The sequence below is a fragment of the Suricata suricatta genome, chromosome 10, assembly GCF_006229205.1.
Source record: "Suricata suricatta isolate VVHF042 chromosome 10, meerkat_22Aug2017_6uvM2_HiC, whole genome shotgun sequence".
Taxonomy (NCBI): Eukaryota; Metazoa; Chordata; class Mammalia; order Carnivora; family Herpestidae; genus Suricata; species Suricata suricatta.
The window spans coordinates 66,659,514-66,684,526 of NC_043709.1; the positions used below are offsets into that span (position 1 = coordinate 66,659,514).

At 39.8% G+C, this 25,013-nt stretch overlaps 1 long non-coding RNA gene across 1 annotated transcript in view; it reads right to left on the reverse strand.

Annotated features, from left to right (window-relative positions):
* Window positions 1-25,013, reverse strand: part of LOC115304596 — a 97,639-nt gene that overhangs the window by 3,804 nt on the left and 68,822 nt on the right. Inside the window, exon 3 of the long non-coding RNA XR_003914519.1 lies at window positions 12,140-12,275. This is a non-coding gene — a long non-coding RNA (uncharacterized LOC115304596). The remainder of the gene's footprint in view (window positions 1-12,139; window positions 12,276-25,013) is intronic.

Here is a 25,013-nt window from a genome sequence, read left to right on the forward strand (position 1 = left end):
GCTTGGCTGCGGCATCTGTGAGGGCGCCCATTTCGCCTCCTGCAGAGGCAGCGCAAATCCCCTCCTGCGCCAAGAGAATCTGCTCCCTCCCCCTATGCGATAGCGATCCTGGCCGGGGGCTGGGGCTTGGCTGCGGCATCTGTGAGGGCGCCCATTTTGCCTCCTGCAGAGGCAGCGCAAATCCCCGCCTGCGCCAAGAGAAACTGCTCCCTCCCCCTTCGAGATCCTGGCTAAGAAGCTAGCCGCCAAAGCAAGTACATCTCATCTGTGGTAGCATAAAAGTGCATAGACTAGGATTTTGAAACAAGGCGGGCCTGGAAAATAGAGTGTGGCTCAGCTGTGGCACAAGGAGATGGGGCTCATTAGAGTGGCCTGAAGCACTTAGTTCCAGCGGAGCTAGGGGCGAGGCCATTCATCCTCCACAACCACCAAGGCAGGGCCTCCCAGAGTAGCCCCCGAGATCTAAGTACACCAAACCTGCCTATACGCGAGGGGAGTTGCTGCTTTTTTTTAATGTACTTATTCTTTATTACGATTACCTTTCTTACTTAAAAAAACTTTTGTAAAAATTTTACTCCTTATTTTCCTTTTTTCCTTTCTCTCTTTTTTTTCTTCCTCATGCCATCCAGATATATTCTCCTTTATCTCATCCTTATCTTTCCCCTCGACTGGTTATACACTTTTAGACTGTCCATTGTCCTTTGTTGTCTCTCCCCCGCCTTACATCTTTTCTTCTCTTCATTTCTTGTCTTTCCTCTCCCTTTTCTTCCTTTCCCCTTTTAAAATTTTGCTTGTTTGTTTGATTTGTCTGTGTGTTTGCGTGCTTCTGTTCCCTCTGTGTTTGTCTGTCTGTTTTCCTTCTCAGGGCTACCCCAAGAAACAAGCCAAAGTGCACATGATGGTGAGTCCCAAATATTACTGAGTAGGGAATAAAAATAATCAAAGGTACAACAAGAGAAACTGAGAGACACCATTAAAGAATATTTCCTGAAACGACATGCCCTGGACAGTCAATAGGCCTCCTTTAAAAGAGCAATACTAACAGGTGCACAGTGCACAACGAGTGTTTTAAAACTGACAAGAGATGGAAAACTAGCCAAAATGACAAAACAAAGAAACTATCCCCTGAAGAATCTCCAGGAAGAAGTCACCGTCACAGAACTGCTCAAAACAGATATAAACAACATACCTGAACAAGAATTTTAAAAACCTGTCATAAAATTAATTGCTGGGATTGAAAAAAGATTCAGAGAAGCAACTGAGACAATGACTAGGAACATTGAAAATAGATGTGATGAGTTAAAAAAAAAGGCTATAAATGAGGGGAATAATAAAATGGAGGCGGCCACCTCAAGGATTATTGAGGCAGAAACAAGAATAGGTGAATTAGAAGTTATAGTTATAGCAAAAGAGGAAGCTGAAAAAAAGAAAAATTGATCCAGGAGCAGGAAAGGAGAATTCGAGACCTGAGTGATACAACCAAATGGAACAACATCCGTATCATAGGAATTCCTGAAGAGGAAGACAGAGAGAAAGGGCCTGAAGGGATACTAGACCAAATTGTAACAGAATTTCCCAAATCTTGGGAAAGAAATAGACATTCAAATTCAAGAGGCACAAAGAATCCCCTTAAGATGTAATTTGAATCAATCTTGGGCATGACATATCATAGTGAAACTGGCAAAATATAAAGATATAGAGAGACTTCTGAAAGCAACTAGGGATAAAAGGGCCTTACATACAAAGGAAAAACTATCAGAGTTATAGACCTACCCAATGAAACTTTGCAGGCCAGGAAGGAATGGCAAGACATCTTCAATGTGATGAACAGCAAAAACATGCAGCCAAGAATCCTTTATGCAGCAAGCCTGTCATTCAAAATAGAAGGAGAGATAAAGGTGTTCCCAAATAAACAAAAATTGAGAGAATTCATGACCACCAAAAAAGCCCTACAAGAAATCCTAAGAGGGACTCTATGAGGGAAATGTTGCAAAGAATACAAGGTGCCAGAGACACCACTATAAACATGAATTCTAGGGAGAACACAATGACTCTAAACCCACATTTTTCAATAATAACACTGAATGTAAATGGACTGAATGCTCCAACCAAACGGCACAGGGTAGCAGAATGGATAAAAAAGGAAAATCCATCTATTTCCTGTCTACAAGAGACTCATTTTCGACTGGAAGACACCTTCAGGTTGAAAGTAAAGGGATGGAGAAATATCTATCATGTGACTGGAAGCCACATGAGAGTAGCTGTACTTATATCTGACAAACCGGACTTTAAAGTAAAGGCAGTAACAAAAGATGAAGAAGGACATTATATAATAATCACAGCCTCTCTCGATCAGGAAGAGCTAACAATTATAAACATCTATGCACCAAATTCAGGAGCGCCCAAATACATAAAACAATTAATCACAGACAGAAACAATCTTATTGATAAGAATGTGGTAATTGCAGGGGACTTTAATACTCCACTGACAACAATGGATAGATCAACCAGACAGAAAATCACTAAAGAAACAATGGACCTGAACGACACATTGGAACAGATGGAATTGATAGATATATTTAGAACTCTGCATCCTGAAGTTAGGAAATTCACCTTCTTTTCGAGTGCACATGGCACATTCTCCAAGATAGATCACATACTGGAGCATAAAGCAGTCCTCCATAAGTATAAACGAATAGAGATCATACCATGCACACTTTCAGATCACAATGCTATGAAACTTGAAATAAACCACAGGAAAAAGTCTGGAAAACCTCCAAAAATGTGGAGGTTAAAAACCACCCTACTAAAGAATGATTGGGCTTATCAGGCAATTAGAGAAGAAATAAAAATTATATGGAAACAAATGAAAACGAAAATACAACAATACAAAATCTCTGAGATGCAGCAAAGGCAGTCCTAAGAGGAAACTATATTGCAATCCAGGCCTATTTCAACAAAGTAGAAAAGCACAAATTCAAAATCTAACAGAGCACCTACTGGAACTAGAAAAGGAACAGCAAGAGCACCCCAAGCCCAGCAGAAGAAAAGAAATAACAAAGATCAGGGCAGAAATAAACAATATAGAATTCAAAAAAACAGTCGAGCAGATCAATGAAACCAAGAGTTTGTTCTTTGAAAAAATAAACAAAATTGATAACCTCTAGCCAGGCTCCATAGAAAGAAAAGAGAGAGCACCTAGAGACAAAATCATGAATGAAAAAGGATCTATTACAACCAATCCCTTAGAAATACAAGCAATCATTACAGATTACTATGAAAAATTATATGCCAACAAACTGGACAACACAGAAGAAATGGACAAATTCCTAAATGCACATGCACTGCCAAAATTCAAACGGGAAGAGATAGAAAGCAGGAATAGACCAATAACCAGTGAAGAAATTGAATTGATCAAAAATCTCCCAACAAATAAGAGGCCAGGGCCAGATGGCTTCCCAGGGGAATTCTACCAGACATTAAAGCAGAGCTAATACCCATTCTTCTCAAACTATTCCAAAAAATAGAAATAGAAGGAAAACTTCCAAACTCATTCTACAAAGCCAGCATCACCTTGATACCCAACCCAGATAGAGACCCAGCAAAAAAAGAGAACTACAGACCAATATCCTTAATGAATACAGATGCAAAAATACTCAACAAGATAATGGCAAATCAAATCCAACAGCATATTAAAAAAATTATCCATCATGATCAAGTGGGATTCATTCCTGGGTTACAGGGCTGGTTCAATACTCATAAATCCATCAATGTGATCCATCACATTAACAAAAGAAAAGATAAAAACCATATGATCCTGTCAATAGATGCAGAAAAAGCATTTCACAAAATACAGCACCTTTTCTTAATAAAAACCCTTGAGAAAGTCAGAATAGAATGAACTTACCTAAACATTATAAAAAGCAGTTTATGAAAAGCCCACAGCTAATATCATCCTCAATGGGGAAAAACTGAGAGATTTCCCACTGAGATCAGGGACACGACAGGGGTGTCCACTCTCACCACTGTTGTTTAACATAGTACTGGAAGTCCTAGCATCAGCAATCAGACAACAAAAGGAAATAAAAGGCACCAGAATTGGCAAAGAAAAAGTCAAACTTTCACTTTTCGCAGATGACATGATACTCTACATGGAAAACCCAATGGACTCCACCAGAAGCCTTCTAGAACTGATCAATGAGTTCGGTAAAGTTGCAGGGTGCAAAATCAATGTACAGAAATCAGTTGCATTCCTATACACCAATAATGAAGCAGCTGAAAGAGAAATCAAGAAACTGATCCTATTCACAATTGCATGAAAAACCATAAAATACCTAGTAGTAAACCTAACCAAGGATGTAAAAGACCTGTATGATGAAAACTATAGAAAACTTATGAAAGAGACTGAAGAAAACACCAAGAAATGGAAAAAACATTCCATGCTCATGGATCGGAAGAATAAACATTGTGAAAATATCATTACTACCCAAAGCAATCTACACATTCAATCCGATCCCCATCAAAACTGCACCAGCGTTCTTCTCAAAACTAGAACAAACTATCTTCAAATTCGTATGGAACCACAAAAGACCCCAAGTAGCGAAAGTAATATTGAAGAAGAAAACAAAAACGGGAGGCATCACAATCCCAGACTTTAGCCTCTACTACAAAGCTGTCATCATCAAGACAGTATGGTATTGGCACAAAAACAGACATATAGACCAATGGAATAGAATAGAGAACCCAGAACTGAGCCCACAAATGTATGGCTAATTAATTTTTGACAAAGCAGGAAAGAGTACCCAATGGAAAAAAGACTGCCTCTTTAGCAGGTGGTGCTGGGAGAACTGGACAGCAACATGCAGAAGAATGAAACTAGACCACTTTCTTACACCATACACAAAAATAAACTCAAAATGGCTGAAGGACCTGAATGTGAGACAGGAAACCATTAAAACCCTTGAGAAGAAAGTAGGGAACAACCTCCTTGACCTCAACGGCAGCAATTTCCTACTCGACACATTCCCCAGAGGCAAGGGAAATGAAAGCAAAACTGAACTCTTGGGACCTCATCAAGATAAAAAGCTTCTGCACTGCAAAGGAAACAATCAAGAAAACTAATAGGCAACCGAGAAAATGGGAAAAGATAGTTGCAAATGACATATCAGATAAAGGGCTAGTATCCAAAATCTACAAGGAACTCACTAAACTCCACACCCGAAAAACAAATAACCCAGTGGAGAAATGGGCATAAGACATAAACAGACACTTCTCCAAAGAGGACATCCAGATGGCCTACAGGCACATGAAACGATGCTCAACATCACTCATCATCAGGGAAACACAAATCAAAACCACACTGATACCACCTCACGCCAGTCAGAGTGGCTAAAATGAACAAATCAAGAGACTATAGATGCTGGTGAGGGTGTGGAGAGACGGGCACCCCCCTACAATGTTGGTGGGAATGTAAACTGGTGCAGCCGCTCTGGAAAACAGTGTGGAGGTTCCTCAAAAAATTATTAATAGAACTCCCCTATGACCCAGCAATAGCACTACTAGGGATTTACCCAAGGGATACAGAAGTGCTAATGCACAGGGGCACATGCACCCCAATGTTCATAGCAGCACTGTCAACAATAGCCAAAACATGGAAAGAGCCTAAATTTTCATCACCTGATGAAAGGATCAAGAAGATGTGGTATATATACATAATGGAGTACTACATGACAATGAGAAAGAATGAAATATGGCCATTTGTAGCAAGGTGGATGGACCTCGAGGGTGTCATGCTAAGTGAAATAAGTCAGGCAGAGAAGGACAGATACCATATGTTTGCACTCATAGGTCTAACAGGAGAACAGGAGAAACCTAATGGAGGACCATGGGGAGGAGAAGAGGGAAAAAGAGTTGGGGAGAGAGAGGGATGCAAAACTTGAGAGACTGTTGAATACTGAAAACGAGCCAAGGGTTGAAGGGGGAGGGGGAGGGGGGGGAAAGAAGTGGTGGTGATGGAGGAAGGCACTTGTGGGAAAGAGCACTGGGTGTTGAATGGAAACCAATTTGACAATAAACTATTTTAAAAAATAATAAATAAATAAATAAAAGCTGTGTTAGGTGGCAGGATTACAGAGGAATCTTAAAAATTTCTCTTTATACTCTTGCAAATAGATAACTACTTCTCAAATGTTTAAATGACTATGCACTGAGGTGGGTGTCTAAAACCAGTGAAAGTAGTCACCAGGGAAGACACTCTGGATAAGGGGAGTTTTCATTACCATCTTGAGGCTCATGTTGGCCAAGAGGAGAAAGAAGTTGCCAGAGCAGTGACGAGACTCTTAATTCACCAAATTCAAAGGCGCTAATGTAAAACAAGGCTTCTGGGGAGACAGTTGTCAGGAAGGATAAGAGGTCTGAATTTTATAAACTGAAAAATAAAAAGTAACGCCATGGGGAAGCATATGAGGAACCTCACTCTAACCACTGTGTGCAGGATGGCTGAGAAGACAGAGACCAGGGCAGGGAACCCACCAGAAAACAGGGGAATGAGAAATAATATTTGATGTGGTAGAGCTTCCAGTCTTCCCTGAGAGAACACAGCATTATCTAAACTACCCTACAAAATGGCCTCAGATCAATGCATCCACGTGTTTCTCCTCTTTTAAATGAGGGTAAGGGTACTTACAATCTCAGTGATCCCATGGGGCTCTTACCATACCAAGGGGATCATATGCATAAAGCCCTACAGGTATATAAATAATATTAATCGAGAATATTCAATGCATTGATGTTGCTTTTCCGCTGCCCTCGAGAAACCCAGGAGAGTCTGAATAAGCCTCACATGGGTGGGTATCCATGACACACCCATTAGAGAAATAATGTATTTAAAGTGGAAATGCTCTGACTTGCATTTCATTAGTCATCAATAAATAAGCCAAATGGAGAGTCGAGAGGTAAAGATGTCTAGCTGGGTGGTGGACAAACTGCTAGAGGTAAGTTAAGTTAGTAAATAAATAAACATATGTATTTTTAAAAATAGCTATTTTAGGACCATACAACTTAAGGGCTTTGGGTGGTCACCTTTGTGTGACTTCACACCAGGGTATGAGCACATACTTCAGGAAGACTGCTTTTGTTCTAATTATGGAAATGACGGAACCGATCAAATTACACACAGCATATCTTGCATTACACCAAAGAAACAATTGCGACAAAGGGCTTTGATTTGATGATTGAAAGTTGCCAGCCATTTCTATGGCCTTTGAAGGGAAGGAAGGCTCACCTGATGATAGAACATAAACAAGGGTAGGAGAAGGTTGTTTCACCTTTAATACCACTGTTGTGGTCATGGTTGTTTTATCCTTAGTTACTGCTGCCTAGTTTAAAGGAAAAGAAATCTTAGGAAAAGAAGTTCTATTGATTTCTCTGGTAACACCGGACAGAAATACTCATTTCTTTGATGATTCTTTTTATAGATATTATTGTTAAGTGCCTGATTTGTATCATACTTGCTATATTCTATTTTATTTTCTTAAGTTTATTTTATTTAGAGAGAGAGAGCGAGGATGAAAAGGGCAGAGAGAGAGGGAGAGAGAGAATCAGCACAGAGCCTGCTTTGGGACTCAAACTCACAAACCATGAGATCACGACCTAAGCCAAAAATCAAGAGTCAGACATTTAACTGACAGAGCCACCCAGGCACCCCATACTTGCTAGGTTTTAAAATAAATACTTTTGCCAATTACAAAAGAATTGGGGGAGAGGAGGGAATGTGGTCTGATGTTGATAATCTAGTTCATTCCCTGTGTCCTAGCTCCTGGAAATAACCACCAGAAGACTCAGACTCTTTGCCTGTCTCCTCAGATTGGCTTCCTATGGGTGGTATGATTAGTAAACCAATGAGGTAGGGACCCCCCAATCATTCCTGAAGCAGAAATCCTTGGCACTTTTGCAAGGGGCAAAGAATGAGATGCCTCCTAATTTGGCTGGGGGCAGGGAATAGAAAAATCAGTAGCCAAATGGACACAGCACACATTCTTGTCATTTCATGCCCCAGATGGTAATTATGATATTCATAATAGTAAGATTTTCTGCTCCACAGTTATTTTTACTTCTAGGTAGGTCGCAGTTACTAAATACACAACAGATTCATTTTCTTGGGCAATGCCCATTATTTCTTGACACCCTCCATTCCCCATCCTGCCCAATACCCCTCCATGTACACAAACATGTGCCAAAAGGTGAGGAAGCAAAAGTACAAACATGTCCATGTAACAACAGTATACCTTCAAAGATGTTGGAGTTTCAATGGTAGAGTCATAAATGACCCTCCTAACTGTGCTAGAGGTCACACACATGTAGGGACACTGAAGTCATGCATGTCTGTAAGGACATGAGAAGTCATGATTCCAGATATGATTTTTTCTCTCTTTCTCTAGTTAGCCTAAGTTTTGGCAAAGAATGAGAAATAAGTTCATGAAATAAATTTCTATCAGCCCATCATTTACTCAGTAACCTGTACTGAATCACATAAAAATAGCATAATGGTTAACCTTGATCAGTTAGTGTGTATTTTCCTGCATTTCCCAAGTCAGGCTTCCTTGCTCTCCCTGCTGACAGACACTATATTCTCTCCCCTTCCCTCAAAAAGTGTTCACAAGAGAGGAGCCTAAAGATGCAAAATGACTAAGGAGGCTGTAAGTGGGCCCTTGTTTAGAGTAAAGAGCTGCAGTCCCTGCAGCTGAAAGGACAAGGGACAGGGGAAAGGTCTGCTTGGAGACTGAAATTATGCCTGCCTCACCCAAGGGTTCACACACATTCTTCAATCGGCTCTGACGCCAACTGCCAAAAGAAACAACTAGCAGCCCAGTGCTTATATTTCATTGACATCCATTCCATCAATATTTATTTATTGGTTGCTGTGGCAGCATGAGATTTGCTCTGAGTTCAGTATTTAAAGGAGACTGTGGGGGTAATGTCCTTAAACAATGTCCCTTGCCTATAGCTTCAGGAGCTGGGCCTCCTTTTCTGCTGACACTTCCGCTGAAGCTGGAAACGCGGGCCTAAAGCATCCCTCTCCTTCACCTCTCCTTTATCAACGGCTACTCTGGAAGAGGCAGGGGAGCACTATGACGTATGCAGGATGCTGGGAGGGAGCACCTTCCTGGCCCCTTCTTCCCCCGCCCCCACTCACCAATACTCCCAGATAAGAGCCGTGCTGCTTCCGTGCTAGCAAACCCGGCACAGAACTTGCCGGGTTGGATCTGTGCGGGACACACTTATGCCATGTGATCACTGTCTTCTCCCCCCTCCAAACCTTGTCTTCCTGGCCCCTCGGCACAGGAAGGGTCTGTGACTGCCCCGGCGGCTGATAGCATGACCTTGGGAGACACATACTGAGTTCAAATCCCAAGTCTATTTGCTCCGGATGAAATACTGGCAAACTTCCTAATTGCTCACCTTTTCCATCCATATAATGGAGATAATCACCACTTTGCATACTGATACAAGGACGAGAAGGAATAATGCATTGCCAAGCAGTATGCCAGGTGCATAATAAAGTACTTCAATAAATGATAGCTAGTATTATAAATGGAACCACCATGAATGTAGTTGCTCAAATGACACAGGTACCTTAGACGGCATTCCTCCTTTTCTTCTTTGTCAACTTGACTTTATGTCCAATTAATTCCACCTCCTAAAAATAGTTAAAATCCATTTCCTCCTCCCCATCCCTCCTGCAAAAGCTAAATGTATTTTCTACTATTATAACCTTTTAACTTCTTCCTATCCCAACCATTTTGCACACTGTGAATTTTCCAAAATGGAAATGTGCTCACGACATTGCCCGTACTATGGTCCTTCAGGGGCTCCACACATTACCCTCAGGATGCAATCCCAATTCCACAGTGCAGCACTCAGAGCTAGGACCACACTTCACCACCCCTCACTACACACCACATGCTCGGTCCTCAAAAAACAATTTGTACTTCTTCCAATGGCCTCATGTCCAAGTGCCTTGGAACATACTGTTCCCTGTAACTGTTCCTGTCTTCACATAATGGACTTCCAGGTATCCTCCAAGATTCAGTGCCCAGAATCCTTTTCCAACAGTCTTCCTGACTCCCTACTTACATATTATACTATTTTATTTTCTGTTGCCTTGTCTCCTTTTGTTTAGGACTCAGTTTCTGGATGTGAGGAACTGCTTCTCCTGCTGCATCTGTATCACAAGCAATAAACATGGATGCTGAATCAATTCATCCAGCAGACATTTAATAACCCCCCAGTGTTGGCCAAGGACTCAGCTAAGTGCTAGACACATGTTTGCTCTCCATCACCACATGATCTCCTGTGGTTTTGTGATCCTTGGTGCCACGGGGAAGTGTGAGCAGGACTTGATTACCTAAAATTTCTCTCTTCAAAACTCCCACTCAAACCTCAATAGCTGCTCACTAGTAGATACAACCATTCACGTATAAATGTCACCTAAATCTATTCTCACAAAAGCCCTATAAAATATTACTTAAGTTGTGAAAATAAGAAAGTTCTGGGAGATTTAATGCCTTGTCCAATGTCAAGCAGCTGGTGATTGGCAAACACAGGTATTAGGAAAGACAGCCTTGCATAGAGGTCATGAGCTAGCTTTTGGAGACCAACCTGGGTTCAAATCCCAGGCTTTCCACATATGAGCTATATGGTCTTACAAAAACTATTTCATCTCTTTGAGCCTGAGTTTCCTCTCTTGGAAAGAGGGGGAAATAATACTTATATATCTACTTCACAAGGTTGTGTGAAGTCCAAATTAAAAACTGAATATAAGCTTTTGGTCCCAGAGCCTAGTAAGATCCCAGGAGGACCCAAAATCATTTCAAAGCCCATATTCTTAATCATTCCATGGTTCTTACTTCCTGAAGAAGGATTGGGACTGATAGGAGAAAAGTAGATTCTATCTGAAGTTGCACAGGGAACCAGAGGCCCAAATAGAACGCCCTTGTTTCTAGTAATCAAGGACACCAAGAAAATTGCCTGTGTGCCAATGACATTATAGATATTTCCTAGAGAATTCAGATCTTATCAGCCATCAAATAATGAGGCTTTGTGAAGTGGGGAAGTCCTTTGAAAAGTACAAATAGGCAGCATTGTTTTCATTACTAACAGTCTGAGTTGGGGCCCTCTGTATCTCCAGTGAACTTCTCAGGTTATCTAAAAATCATTTCCTTCTTCTACCACTTCTTTAGGTAGTATAACCATGACTTTTTATTCACTTGAATACCCACTAAAACTGGTGCGTTGTTAATTCTGTTAGGTAGAGTATTTTGGTCTTATTTTGTAAAAATAACGTGATCAACTTGTAGGAGTGGTATAATGGAATAAAATTGTTTTATTGTTTATTGTAACCTTAAAACTACAGACAATTATAATAATATTACCCAATTATTAAGCTCATACTATGTGCTAGGTACTGGAGATTTTTTTTTAAATATATTATTCCATGTATTAGAAGAACCCAATGAGATCGCTGAGGTTTAGTGGGGTTAAACTCCTTGCCTCGGGTCATATACTGAGTGGCAGAGCAGGAAATCAAACTTCTCAGAAGTCAAGTTATCTTCAGCCATTCTGTATAAAGCGCCTAATACACAGTAGGTCCTGAACTATCAGGAAACCAAAGTGAGTACCATACCTGCCCTGTCCTAAAGAGACTTACCATGTAGCTCCAACCTAAATCTTGTCTTGGACAAAAGAAAGGATAAACACACACCTTGGTAGATTCAATGGAGTAGTCAGCCTAAATCTTACAAAACAATGTGCAAAGGAGGGAAAATCATTGCTGAAATCACGTATTAAGGCAGGTGGATAGGAAAGTAGAGCTGGAAAATGAGGAAAGTCCTCATGAAAAGATGATATCAGAGATCACAAGGCCTCCATAAGCTTGTCTTAACTTTCAATTCCAGCGTCCTTTGCTAGTCTCATTAGAATTTCCATTCTATTTATAATTTTGACCTAAGCCCCAGCACCTGCTGTGACTTTATCTCGCAATCAAAGTAAGAGGATCTGGCTTGCCTCCCTTTCTCTCTCTCTCTGAGTGTGCAACATTGCTCCCCTTCAAACATTTCTTTTTCCATGATCTGACTCTTACCTCTGACGCAGTATGACTGTCACAGGAGCCCCGGTCCACGGGTTCGTACCTCACTGAGTCTGAGCCTTGGAAACATTCCAGAGGAGAGTAGGAAATGACAGAAAGCTCCTGGCTTCAGCAGGGATCTGTCTTCCTTCTGGGGACAATGCAACCTCAAATTAGACTGTGTCTTTAGGATTGGGAAATCATACCATTTTGTGAAACCACATCTAAAAATCATGTTTTATATTAAAACCAAGTTTTTACTGGGCACCTGGGTGCCTCCTTAAGTGTCTAACTTTAGCTCAGGTCATGATCTCACAGCTTGTGGGTCTGAGCCCCGTGTCAGGCTCTGAGCTGTCAGGAACCTGCTTTGGATTCTGTATCTCCCTCTCTCTCTCTCTGCCCCTCCCCCACCTGTGCTTTGTCTCTGTCTCTCTCTCAAAAATAAAAAAACATTAAAAAAAATTTTTTAAAAACAAGTTTTAAACATTAGAGCCTTTTATTTGGCACATTTGGAAGTGCTCAGTCTTAGGATTACATTTACTTTAGAGTTGAGTTTAACAAAATTTCATCTTATTGTTATTTCTTATGTCTCGTGTTGATGGACTATTCAAATGTGTTAATAACAACCTGAAAATTTCAGTATGAATATACAAATAATAATACTTGTGCATAAACCTATACAACTCATCCAAGATTTAAATCATTGCATTCCTTTGTTCTAATGTCTTCCTGGTTCTGTGAGGCTTTGAATTATACAGCTTAAAAATCACACGCTAGCAACTTAGACACAACTGTAGACCTGCTTGAGGCTTGTGTATATCTGAAGCTTTTTTGCAGCTTTTATGCAGTTCTGTTTCCCTTTTCAGGGTAGCCTGGAGCTGTAGAATGTGCCAGAAGCCATTTCTCAATAATGCAAATCTGGCCAGCCCCTTCTCAGTCAGAACCTCCCTATCAATTACAGAATCAAGTTCAAGCACCATAAGAAGGATGAAGGTCTGCCACAGTGTATTGACCTGGGTTTCACCAGCTCCCCCAGCCACATCTCATGGTTTCCAGCCTCCTGGAATGGCTCGTCGTAACCTCCTACATAAACTCTTGCTCATCTCTGTGCCCTGTGCCCAGACAACTCAGCCTACAGAGGCTGTTCCTGTCTATAGACCTCCAGGAAAACCTCTCTATTTGTCCTAAAATCAAATTCAAACATCAGTGTCTCTGAGATGGCTCTCTGTCGCTCCATCCCCCACATCCTTCCTCTGGGATCACACCACCCTCCCTGCCCCATTTTATGACAGTCTGTACATTGCCAGTACCCGCTGATGAGAATGCCTCTTCCCTGTACCTGAACTCTCAGAGAACATGCTTATTTCTTCCCCAGCCCCAGTGCTGCTCAATCAACAAAGTAGATTCTCAGCAAATATTTGTTAAACAAATAAATGAACAAAACAGGTGAAATTGATCTTTCATGTTCTTGCACCCTTCCCCATCTCCAGCTGCCCTTTCCCAGCCTTCTTTCCCTCCCCTTCCCCTGCTCTGACTTCCCTGCCATTGTTAATCCCTTGTCTCAGTCCCTGGCTCTCCATTTTGTTCCAGCCATCAGTATCAAGACCTCCTCTCATTAAAAGTTTTGGTAACTTTATAAGATTGATCATGCCAACCGTGACATATTTGTTTTTTAATTTGCTAAGTGGACAAAATCTTCAGCCAAAGTAATGAATCTCTAATTGTAGGATTTTAGCCTGGTCGGAGGCTGTCCCTGCACCCGTGCTGTGGCATTTTGTGTAGAAGTTGCCTTTCCATGATTGTTAGAAGTGCCAGAATTGCAGTAAAGTCTTGGCTATGTGATCCGGACCCTCGGAAATCAGCCTGCTTCAAACAGAATGGCCCAGCCATGCTCCTAGAACTACCATATTATTGAGACTACTTGAAAAAATAGAGTTTTCAGTTTTTTTAACAAGGCTCCTCTCATGTAAAATATAAGGAAGGCTTTACCTACTAAAAAAATTAAACTCAAAAGATCTTATATAAACTCTAATTCATTTTATCCTCTTCTTTGGTCAACTATTTAACACATAGTTATTTCCCAATGGGGGACAAGGAAATAGAATCATTAAAACCCTAGGGAGAACTGAGCAGAGGAAAAATTTCCCCAATTGTCTCTGAGTAGATATAACAAGTTAAAGGGTAAACAGTAAGAAAGATGAGCTCAGAAGAATACCAGAGTTCAATGAACATCCAACCCGCTTTCCTAGGAATTCTGAAAGCCCCCTCTGTTTTGTGAGAGATTTTCAGGAAGGTAAAGGATGGATGGTGAGTTCTATCATGCCTATACATCAAAAAAAAGGCATAATCTAGATGGAAGTGACCCACACTCCCCAATTTCTGTACTCTGGGACATGCACTTTAAATAGGATTCTGCCTGTCACACCATTCCCTTGCCAAAATGGCCCCTGGGACCAAGGCCATCCTGCCAAGGCAGAGAAACCCATTACAAATCATCTGGCAACATAGGGAGATCCTGAAATCACCTCCTCCCACAGACTGAGTCTACAGCTACATATGGAACAGTCTCCTCTTAAAAAAACCCTCAAGGCTGGCGGAGGGATGACTACACATCGGATAAATGAGAAGAAAACTGGCTGAGAAAGGCTGAGACACAGTCCCACCATAAACCCCATCCCTGGCACTGCAACCCACAATTGGGTGGGGACTCAAAACCCAAAGCTTCTCCCTGAGGAGCACAGGGCTCAAACCCTACATCGAAGCATCCCAGCTTTGAAGACACAAACTTGAGAGATGAGCCTCCAAAAAAAATCAAATTTTGAAAGCCAGAGGGGCTCATGTCCCAAGACCCACAAAGCTGTAGTGATCTCAGAAAGGACTCTTAAAGGGCCCACGTGCCCACCAGGTCCTGAGGTGGCCATGGCTCCCAAAGTGAAGGAGGCTCACCTGCTTCTACTAAAGGCGCTGCCTCAGAAACTGGCATCTGATTGAGCACACACATTCAGGCGACCACAGGAACACCCTCTAGGGACAGACCCTGGCGGGCACCATCTTTGTGCTTCCTTTGCTGTGCTCCAGAGCACCCGTGTCTCCCAAGAGGGACACTTTACATGCATCTAAGGCTCCCGTTTTTGCGGCTGCCACCCAGAGGATCCTTGCCTCTTGATCACATGGCTCTTGAGGCTAGGGAAGCCTGTGTTCCTGTCACATGGCACTGGAATAATCAGTGTCAGCCCAGGGAGGAGATTATTCTCCTGTCTGGAATCCCAATATTTTTTAAATTTTTTAATGTTTTTTATTCATTTTTGAGAGACAGAGAGAGACAGCACGAGCAGTGGAGGGTCAGAGAGAGAGGAAGATACAGAATCTGAAGCAGGCTCCAGGCTTTGAGCTAGCTGTCAGCACAGAGCCTGACGCGGGTCTCGAACCCACGAACTGTGAGATCATGACCTGAGCTGAAGTCAGATGCTTAACCGACTGAGCCACCCAGGAGCCCCTGGAATCCCAATTTTTGTGTTGCCAAGAGACACCTCTTTATATCTGGTTCTGGGGGCCAGCAGGGTTTCTGCCTGCGGCCCCTCGGAATGTATATATTTGCATACTTTTATAAGCTGCTGCCTGAGGGTCTGGCATCCTGTCAGCCTGAATCTAAGTGCTAAAATCCTCCCCTTCGGGACACTAACAGGTCTTGGCACATCCTTAACCACTGAAAATATATTCAGCTGCTTACCCTAGCACAGGAGTTTGAGAACCAAAAGCTGGGGCTAGATGAAAAGGTTTAACTCCTACATGAGGCCACAGGGGAGCTGGTTGTTTCCTTATTCCCTTAGGTATTCTTTAAAAATGTCCCTTTCTGGGGCACCTATATGGCTCAGTCAGTTGAGCATCCAACTTTGGCTCAGGTCATGATCTCACAGCTTGTGAGTTCAAGTCCCACATTGGGCTCTGTGCTGACAGATCAAAGCCTGGAGCCTGGTTGGGATTCTGTGTCTTCCTCTCTCTCTGCCCCTACCCGTTCATGCTCTGTCTCTCAAAAATAACTATTAGAATAAATAAATAAATAAATAAATAAATAATAAAAATGTCCCTTTCCTAGGGAGGCCTTCCTTTGCAACTCTAAATAAAGCCTCAACCTCTCCTTAATACTTTCTATCCCCTCTTCATTGCTTTTCTCTAAGACATTGCTATTTAACATGCAAAGTATTTTCATATTATTTTGATTTCTCTTACATTCCAACAAAGTTTTTATGAAATCAGAGATTTATATCTGGTTTTGCCTCATTTTTTGCTGCTTAGCTCCTTCTCCCAGAACAGTCCCTGACATATGGTAGGTGTTCTATACATATAAAATGAATGAGTGGATACACAAAAGTATATCAGCTTCACATACCCATGTGGGTTTGTTACTCAGCTCTCATTCCATCATTCTAATTATTGATCCTGCACAAATATGCCACTGTCTTGTTATAGCTTTGATATAAAAAGTCTTCATATCTGGCTAGGAAATCTCCCTGCTCCTTTTGGCCCAACTCTGTATCCTGACTTTCTTCAAAACTTTTGTCTTTTGCTCCTCTATATATGTTTAGAGTCGTCAAAACGCTCTTAGGGTTTTGATTTGGAATTTATAGATTAATTGGAGAGAATTCACATTTTCACAATATCGAGTCTTCTCCTCTATGAATGTGTAACAGGTGGTTCAGTCAGTGAAACAGCCTGGATGAGAATCCAGGTCCATACACCGCTTCTTCCTTCCACTGAACTTTGTGGAATTGATTATAAACGCACCAGGGCTCTGGATAACTCTGCTTAGTGTCATAACCACATCCTAAAATGCTGGCTGGGTGCCCTCCTTCACTTGTAACATCCTCTGTGGTTGACTCAAAGACGGTTGTCATCCTGCAGTCAAGGGCAGGGAATAAAAGTGAAAGTTTAAAAGATAGTGACACATCGTACCCAGACTTCTTTTATTTTACTTTGCTAACATGTTCCTCATGAACCACGAGATTTCATGAGGCAATAATTGGAGAGCTTGAGCAATTCCCTTAAGGGACTATAAGTTCCTGTTAAAGTGTGCTGCTTCTCTCTGGCCCCACCACAGATGGCTAGCCAAACACCCTTCTCTTTTAAAGTGAGCCTAGACAGTCTTAGAATCCTTTCAATATGGTGGTCCAGGAAGGTCTACTAATTGATTGGCTTTGGTCAAAAGGCGGAACCTGGGGCATGTGGGTGGCTCAGTCAGTTATGCATCTGACTCTTGATTTCAGTTCAAGTCATGATCTAACAACTGTGATATTGAGTTTCGGATTGTGCTCTGCACTGGGCACGCAGCCTGCTTGGGATTCTCTCTCTCCCTTTCCCTCTGCCCCTGTCCTGCTTGCATGCATGCATGCTCTCTCTCAAAAAGAAAAAAAGGGTGGGGGAAACTATTTACCATCCTTTTTCTCTTTTAGTCTAGTAAGTTTAGAAGCACTTAAAACTGGGATAAGGACTAAATAAGGGTCTGCTCTGTGTCTTTGGAAGGACACTGGGAGAGCTCTGAAAAAGACTGTCAGTCTCTTTGTCTAAAGGTAGGAAGTCTTGAGTGGAGGAGCCAACTGAATTTGTAAAAGCAGAGGTTTGGTTCTGATGACGGGCTAGATAACAAAATACATGTGGTGCTCAGAGGGTGCAGAAAGAGCTGGGCTTAGTAGCAAAAGCAGATGACCCAGCAGGCACAGTCGGTAAGAATGCAATGTATAAAGAACACTGCTTTTCTTTTTAAATAGTAAGGGACACCTGTGGGTTGAGTTGTGGAACAATTGTCATGTTAATTTCAAATAATATGCCTGTGCATTGGTAAAGTCATATTTAATGTCAAAAGCCTAGGGATTCCACTCTTAATTTGCTATTATTGATCCAGGCTGCCTGTTATCCTGCATTCCTGTGGCTCCAGGATTGCTGCTGGGCAAAGCAGTCCTTGAGCATAGCAGCGGTCTGCTGGAGTCGGATATGGTTCAAATCTTTGCTTGGTCACTCTCAAGGCATATGCTGTCACTGAGACAGCATAACCTCTTTACACCTCAGTTTCCTCCTCTGTAAACTAGGAAGGATAACAGAATCTATCTAAAAAGGTTGCTTAAGGAATGAACTAATACATTTACAGTGCTTACCTTGGCATAAATAATTACTCAACACTATATTAGTATTAAATCTTTCTCCCTCTTTCTCATTCACAAACAGCTTAAAAGTGAGAGTTTGGGGAAGGGGCACCTGGCTGGTGCAGTTGGTGGAGTGTTTGACTCTTGGTCTCAGGGTTGTGAGTTTAAGCTCCATGGTGGGTACAGAGCCTACTTAAAAAAAAAAAAAAAAAAAAGCTTAACAGTGAGAGAGTGACTGATTAGAAGAATGGACTTTTTTGATGTCTGGGACTTGACTTAATATAACTGTGACATGATCAGATAGGATCCCTATTTAACCTGCAAATTATATCTACACATTTTGAAGAATAACATTTGGGTTCTGAGTTACAAAATCTATCAAAAAATCCTTCTGACTTCCAGTGTCATCATTTTAGACTCATGGATTCTTAAAATCATTTCAGATATCAAATACTGACAGATTAAAAAGCACTGTTGACTGAAACACTAAAAATTAAATGTTGCTGAAGGTATAGAGGTCTACATTTTAGTGAGACTCTCAGGCTGTTTATAAGATAAGCATTAGGATAGCTAATAGAATTTAGGGAAAAAAATAAGAAAAATGCAAGGGTTAAGGATTTTTGATTGTTCTGTGTTATTTAAGATATATTAAAATGGGAATATTTCATATACATTTTTGACAGACACCATATTTTGGTGCCCTAGCGAGGGTACAGAAAATGTAGACCTTGACTTACTTCTCTGGAGGAGGGTTTTTTATTTACATAACAATCCTTAATGTACATATGCCTAGAAATCAAGTGTCAGAATATGTGGGCAAAAACTGATAAAATTGTAAGAAGAAAGAGATGAATCCACTATCATGGGTGGAGACTTGAACACCCCTTTATCAGAAATGGACAGATACAACAGACAGAAAATCAGTAAGTACATAGTTGAACTCAACACTACCATTAATCAACTGTATATAATTGACATTTATAGACTATCTCATCCAACAACAGCAAAATATACATTCTTCTTAAGCTAGTATGGAACATTCACCATGATAGACCACACTCTGGGCCATAACACATACCTTAACAAATTCAAAATAATAGAAATCATACAGTGTCTGCTCTCAGACCACAATGTAATTAAACTAGAAACCAATGACAGAAAGGTATCTGAAAAATCCCCAAATACTTGGAGATTAAGCAAGATACTTCTCAATAACCTATGCATCACAAAGGAGAAATTTCAAGAGAAATTCAAAAATATTTTGAAATAAGTGAAAATGAATGTACAACTGATCAAAATTTAGAAGATGTAGTGAAAATAGTGCAGAGAGGAAGACTTATAGTATTGAAGGCACATATTTGAAAATAAGAAAGTTCTGAAATCAAAAATCTAAGTTTCCACCATAGAAAACTAGAAAAAGAGGAGCAAATTAAATCCAAAATAGGCAGAAGAAAAGAAATAATAAATAGTAGAGCAGAAACCAATGAAATTAAAGAGGAAAGCAAAAGAATGTCAATGAAATGAAAAGGTGATTCTTTTTGAAAAGATCAATAAAACTGAGAAGCTGCTAGATAAGCTAACTACCAAAAAAGACACAAATTATTAATATCAGAAATGAAAGAAGGGATATCATTACTGATCCCATGAAATTACAACAATAAAGGAATACTATAACAACTCTATGTCCATAAATTTGATAACCTCGATGAAATGGACCAATTCCTTAAAAGAATCTATCAAAACTCACAGAAGAAGAAACCATTAGGCCTATATCTACTAAAGACACTGAGTCAATTATTAACAACTTTCAAAATAGAAAGTATGAGGCCCAGATGGGTTCACTGGTGAATTCTACCAAATATTTAAGGAAGAAATTACACAAATTCTCTAGTCTCTTCCAGAGATAGAAGTAGAAAGAATACTTAGTAACTTATCCTATGAAGCCAGCATTACCTTAACAACAAAACCAAACATTACAAGACAAGAAAATTACAGACCAGTATCATTCATGAACATAGATGCAAAAATTCTCAACAAAAATGTGCAAGTCATATTTAACAAGGTATAAAATGAATTAATTATACACTAAGACCAAGTGGTATTTATCTTAAGTACGCAAGGCTGGTTCAACATTTGAAAACCAATTAATGCAATCTATCACATAAACAGGCTGAAGAAGAAAATCACATGATCATATCAATAGAAGCATAAAAAAGCATTTGACAAAATCCAACACCCATTCATGATAAAAAAAAAAACCTCTCAGCAAATTTTGAATACAGGGAATATTCATAAAGAACTTGATAAAGAACATCTACCAAAAAAATATCTATAACATTACTCTTAATGGTGAGCCACTAGAAGCTTTCCCATTAAGTTCAGGATCAAGGAAAGTATGCCCTTTCTCAGCACTGCTTCTCAACATCTTTTGGGAAGCCCTAGCTAACATAACAAGAAAAGGAAATAAAAGGTATATTAATTGGGAATAAAGAAGTAAAACTGTTATTGCTTGCAGATGACATGATTGTTTACATGGAAAATCCAAAATGACCAACCAAAACACTCCTGGAACTGATAACTGACTATAGAAGTTATAAGGATAAAATGTTAATACACAAAAGATGCAGGATTCAAGGTTAATATATAAAAGCTGATCTCTTTCCAATATACCAGAAATTAACAAGTTGAACTTGAATTTAAAAACACAATACCATTTATATTAGCACCCAGAAGAATGGAATACTTAAGTATAAATTTAACAAAATACGTAGTCAATGTGAAGAAAATGATAAAACTCTCATAAAGAAATCAAAGACCTTAAAAAAATGATATTTCTTGCCCCTGGATAGAAGGACTTGATGCTATCAAGATGTCAGTTCTTCCCAACTTGATCTATAGATTTAACACAATCTCAATCAAAATCTGGGCAAGTTTATTTCATGGATATCAACAAACCAATTCTAAAATTTATAAGGAGAAGCAAAAGACCAGAATAGCTAAAACAATAGTGAAGAAGCCCAAAGTTGGAGAAATGGCACTACCTTACTTCAAGACTTAATAGGAAACTATGACAATCAAGAGTGTAGTATTGATTTAAAAAAATAGAGAAATCAATAGAACATAATAGAAAGCCCAGAAATAGACCCACATGAATATAGTCAATTGATCTTGACAAAGGAGCAAAGGCAATACAATGGAGCAACGACAATCTTCTCAACAAAGAGTGCTGGAACAATTGGACAGCCACCTGCAAAATCATCATCATCATCATCGTCATCATCATCATCATCATCATTTGAACCTACATCTTAGTTTCTTAAAAAAACTAACTCAGAATAGGTTATAGACTGAAATGTAAAGCGCAACACTATAAAACTTCTGGAATATAACACAGGAAAAATTCTAGATGACCTTGATCAAGGTGATGTCTTTTTACATAAAACACCAGAGGCACAACCCATGAAGGAAATAACTGATAAGCTGGACTCCATTATAATGAATACATGGTAACAGGTACCCACTGTTACAGTTATCATACAGAGTGGGGCCACTTCCTTAAGAAATCCTCCATGCTCCATTATTCATCCTTTAATCCTCCCTACCCACTGGCACATAGTTTTGCTAAGGTTTCTTTTACTTAGTGATCTTCACCTAAGTTTAATTAACATTAAAAACTTTTGCTCTGGGAAAAACACTGTCAAGAAAATGAGGAGACAAAGCCACACACTGGGAGAAAATATTTGCAAAAGACTTAACTGATAAAGAACTGTTATCCAAAATATACAAAGAACTCTGAAACCTCAACACTCAAAGAAACAACCCAACAAAAAATAGGCAGAAGCTCTGAACAAGCACCTCATCAAAGAAAATATGCAGATCACAAATAAACATGAGAACATGTTTGACATCATATGCCATTAGGAAATTACAAATTAAAACATACCAGTACACTGGAATGGCCTAAATTCAAAGTTCTAACAACATTAAATGCTGACAAGGATATGGAACAAGAAGAACTCTTTCATTGTGGTAGGAATGCAAAATGGCACCTCCACCTTGGAAGACGGTTTGGAGATTTCTAACAAAATTAAACATACTTTTACCACACGGCACAACAGATGCACTCCTTGAGATTTACCCATAAGCCGAAAACTTATGTCCATACAATTACCTACACACTGATGTTTATAGATGATTTATGTATAATTGCCAAACTTTGAAACAATCAATATTTACTTCAGTATATGAATGGGTAAATAAACTATGGTACACCCAGACAATGGAATATTCAACACTTTAAAAAGAAATAAACTACCAAGTCATGAAAAGACATGGAGTAAACTCAGGTGTAAATTACTAAGTAAAAGAGGCTTTAGCAAAACTACGGAGACAGTAAAAGGATCAGTGGTTGCCAGTGGGTAGGGAAGATGGACAGATGAATAGTGGCACACAGAGGATTTCTTAATGCAGTGGCTCCACTGTGTATGATACTATAACAGTGGGTACATGTTCTCATACATTTGCTATAACCCATCCAATGTGTAACACCAAGAAGGAACCCTAATGTAAACAACGAACCTTGGGAGATCATGATGTGTCAATATAGGCTCACTGATTGTAACAACTGTGCCACTGGAATGAGAGACGTGGATAGGAAGAGAGGCTGTGCACGTGTGGGGTCAGGCAATATATGGGTTCTCTGTTTTCTGCTTAATTTTGCTGTAACCAAAAACTGCTATAAAAAAGTCTATTTTTAAAAACTATATACCTAAAAAGGTAATTATTTTTCTCTCACACACATTCTTTGTCCTGTTTTCTCTTATTTTCATGTCATTGATACTAGTTAGATTTTGGGCTTCTTAGTTCATCCTTCTAATTTTGTTTCCTTTTCTTTCATTGCTCATGTTTTTTGTCTTTTTGTTCTGCTTTCTGGGAACTATCTTCATTATACTGAAAACTTCTTATGGGTTTTTTCCTGCTGTAATATTTTTAAATCTTTATGATATTTTTCTGATTCTCTGAGATGTTTTTCCTCCTGTCCTCTACCGGACAATAGCCCCCGATTCAGTTTATTTCATGGTTATAGTATCTTCTCTTATGTATACATGTTTTATGTTTTGATGTTTTATCCTCTTTTCTAAAATGTCTTGGGTTCCATTAAATTGTAGCTTTTAATGTCTATGGGTTTTTCATATTGGAAGTCTTCCTCCTGTGTCTGAAGTTGTCTCTCTCCATTCATACTCAAGAGTGAGGCACTACAAAGTTGACTGGGAACTAAGTGCATGACGTCACCGCAGGATGATAGGGCTGAGGGTTAGCTTTTCTGTCACCCAACCCACAAGTATGGCACCTGTGGCGTTTTAAGCATCTGGGTTTGTTTCGTTTTGTTTCTCCGTGAGATTTTCCAGTTCGTGGCCTTGTTTGTAGTAGCCTAGCAGCCAGTGTTCTGGGAGGGTCTCATCTTTTCATTTACAGACTTTCACCTAAACCCCCATCTTTAGCCTCTTGTATCACCTCTGGCTCCTCTCCTGACCTCTGCCAGGCTGGACAATCAAGTCTACCAGGTTCTCTGGTTCATTTTCTCCAAAGAATGAATTCTCTGTGTCTTTGGGTAAGAAGGGATAGTCCCTTGGTTACACTCTATTTTTGTAAAATTCTTCCATGTGATCCTGCCATTATCCTTATCATTGTTATTACCATTACTTAAATTTAAATGCCTAGTGTTTGATTCATTTCAAGTCATAATCATGTTATTTAGGCACAGAGGTTATGGGGCCATATTTATCTTTTATGGTCTGGTAGAATCATATCATACTTGATCACAAAGTAAAGTAAAATTAACTAAGTCGGATATGCCCTCCATTACTTTGGGGGAGAGGATAGAATATTTTGCTGTTTCATTGAGGGCTGGAATAATATTCATGTTTTGTTTGTTTTGTTTTTGGATAAAGCTCAGGAACTCATGATTCCTAGCTGTTCTCCAGTAGCCATGGCATTTTGTATAGCTTGTAGCACCTTGTTGGAGTATATTTGCTAAAATATGTCTGTAGGTGCTGGTTATTGTTAAATTATACAGCTGGAGTCCTGAGATATAAAGGTATATTATCTAATTTTCAAGCAAATACAATTTTAATGAAAGTAATCATTCAGGATTTTCTTCACGACATTTGCTTTTTATGTCTGGGCTACTTTTATGAAAGGAAATGGAAAAAGTAATTTGAGAATCTAAAGTAAATCAAACTTTATTCATTGATATTCTTAAACTGGACTATCTGAACATATAAATGGTGGAATTCACAATAAATTATATAGAAATAATCAGCTCTTCTAAAACAATTTTTCAAAGCCTCCCAAATTGAGAATAGAGATGAGTTCTAGTCCCAGCTCTACCACTAAAAAGCTCCAAGACATTACTATCAGTACTATTAATAGCAACTTTTATTGAAGGCTTAGTACATGCTAGCTACTGTGCTACAGGCTTTATATGCATGAGCTCCTATAATATCCACTACACCCATCAAAGAATCTAAGTAACTCCTCATCCCTTTTCCAGGCTTACATGATCCCAGGGGATATGTCTCTGCAGACAGACCACAGTTCCACTAGGGGAGAAGGGAAGAGAGTCAGGAAGTGAAGAAATCTTATCCTCGCTAAATGGGATGGGTAGACAACCTTCTGGGAGACTGAGATGAAAAATCAGAACCGTTTTCTATTCTAAACCAACATATAATCTAGTATAACATATATTATAA